At 36.0% G+C, this 2,693-nt stretch overlaps 1 pseudogene; it reads right to left on the reverse strand.

The window, feature by feature from the left end:
* Positions 1-1,669: 1,669 nt before the first annotated feature.
* Positions 1,670-1,788, reverse strand: LOC112477464 (annotated as a pseudogene).
* Positions 1,789-2,693: the final 905 nt, after the last annotated feature.

Raw genomic sequence — 2,693 nt, forward strand, 5'->3', positions numbered from 1 at the left:
GGGAAAAAAGCTACTACCCCATTTATTTTTTATCATTTATTATATTAATATTAATTCTTGGGTCTTTATTTGATACTATGGTTTATAATCCAATACTATAATATTTATTTTCTTGCTCAAATTGTCCCAGATTTGATCATTTGGAGCTCTTTTTGACTGACTCCTACATCCCTTTGACATTTCTCACCATTTTTCTTTTTGAGCACGTCCTTACTTTCTGGCATTACAAGATGTCCTGGGCTCATTGTGATGGTTAATTTATGTGTTAACTTGACTGGGCTGCAGGGTACTCATATATTTGGTCAAACATTATGCTGGATGTTTCTGTGAGGGATTTTTTTGGATGAGATTAACATTTAAACCAGTAGACTAAGTAAAACAGATTGCCCTTCCTAATGTGGGTGGTCCTTATTCAATCAGTTGAAAGCCTGAATAGAACAAAAAGGCTGACTCTTCTTTGAGTAAGAAAGACATCCTTTTGCCTGAATGACTTGATTGGGACAACAGTCTATTCTTGCCTTCAAACTTGAACTGAAACATGAGGTCTTCTTGGGTTTAGACTGGCGCTTTCAGACTGGAACTTATACCATCAACTCTCCCGGTTCTCAGACCTTCATACTGGGACTGGAGCTACACCATCCACTCTCCTGGGTCTCCAGCTTGATGATTGCAGTTCTTAAAACTTCTTAGCCCCCATGATTACATACGCCAATTTCTTATAATACCTCTCTCTTCCTCTGTTCCTCTCTTTCTCTCCACACACACACAGACACACACTGTTTCTCTCTCTCTAAATGTTCTATTTCTCCGAAGAACCCTTATTAATACACTCATCTTGTGTTTTCCTTGTTACATTCCTAAAATTCACCATTTCTCTAAATAGGCCTGATTCCTGTAATGAGAGTAGTATTTTAAAATCAAGATCTGGGCACTAGGTATTGCTCCACTATTTTATTTGCACAAAATACATAGTTCAACTAAGTATTCTAAAATTCTTGGAGATATAAATGTCCCTACCTTTTTGCAGTTTTTAGTGCTAAAAACTATTTTTTTTCTGTAAATCAGTTAATAAGACTGTAAACCTGTAAATTAAACTTTAATTCACAAATCTCATGCGGATAAAGATGTCATGATGATTATTTCACAGTTTTTAAAAATAAGAGAAAATTCTTTGAGATTTTTTTTCTTGTGACCCAAAGTGTTTACCTATAAGCTGTCCACTAAGGGAACTAAAATATGATATCTTGAAAGTTTAAGCCCATGGAAACTTTGACCAGTGTGTGGACTGACATCTTGAAAAGAGATCAAAACAATTTCAAGAAGATAGAGAAAATAAAATACAATCAGACTTAATTGAAATTGATCATAATTAATCCTATGGTTATTTAAATGCATACATTGCTGTCAAATTAGTTTGTCAAAGCATGAAGCATGATGTAGTAAGAAAGGTATATGCAATAGCATGAATCCCAAAGGACCTCTCTTAATATAAGATGAAACATATAGCCCTAACTTTTGTAGTTTTCCATGGCAAGAGAAAAAAAATATTGTTATAGATTAAAATAGGTGGAACTTTGGAAGGCACATAGAACAGCCTTTATATTTCTACATTGGGGAACTGGGGTCAAAAACAAGGATGTGGCGATTTCTTTTTCTTTTTCTTTTTTAACACCTATAGCACCTGGTATTCCTAGGTGGTCTCCCATTCAAGTACTAACCAGGCCTGACCCTGCTTAGCTTCCGAGATCAGATGAGATCGGGCAAGTTCAGGGTGACGTGGCTATAGACAAATGTGGCAATTTCAGTGTCTGTAATCAGACTTTTTTTTTTTCAAAATATGCCCCTCCTTTTTTATTATACATCCCAATAAATGACATCACAATTCACCTAGTCTTTCACTCTAGGTATCTCACAGCCATCCTCACAATTATCAAATAATGGCAGTTAACCCTAATTGGGGTCCTCTCCATCAATGGTGTAGATTGAATCTTCACCACATTTCTCCATGACTATTCAACTGAATCCAAGTAAATCTTTTTTTGTTTGTTTGTTTGTTTGTTTGTTTTTGATTTTATGGTGACATAGGTTAACAAAATCCAGCAAGTTTCAGGTGTACAATTTAACAGGAAGGCATATATGTATTGCATTGTGTGTTCACCTCCCATAGTTAGATTTCTTTCTGTCATCACATATTTGACCCCTTTTGCCCCATCTACCTCCCTCCACTCTCCTCCCACCTACTTTATGGTAACCACTAGTCTATTGTACATGTCAGTGAGTCTCTATTTGTTTCTCCTGTTCGTTTGTTGCCTTTAGGTCTATATCCCACTATAGGTGATATTTTGTGGTTTTCAACTTTTTCTGTCTGGCTTATTTCGCTTAGCATGACTATCTCAAGGAGCATCCACGTTGTCGCAAATGGCAGTATTTCATCTCTTATGACTGAGTAATATTCCATTGTACATATATACCACTGCTTCTTTAGCCAATTATCTATTGTGGGACACTTCAGTTGCTTCCATGTCCTGACCACTGTGAATAATGCTGCTATAAACATCGCTGTGCAAATATCTTTTTGGATATGGGTTTTGAAGTCTTTAGGGTAAATACCCAGTAGTGGGATTGCTGGGTCATATGATAGATCAATTCTTAGTTTTTTGAGAAACCTCCATAATTATTTCCATAGTGACTAT

The sequence above is a fragment of the Pteropus alecto genome, unplaced genomic scaffold (genome assembly GCF_000325575.1).
Source record: "Pteropus alecto unplaced genomic scaffold, ASM32557v1 scaffold403, whole genome shotgun sequence".
Lineage (NCBI taxonomy): Eukaryota > Metazoa > Chordata > Mammalia > Chiroptera > Pteropodidae > Pteropus > Pteropus alecto.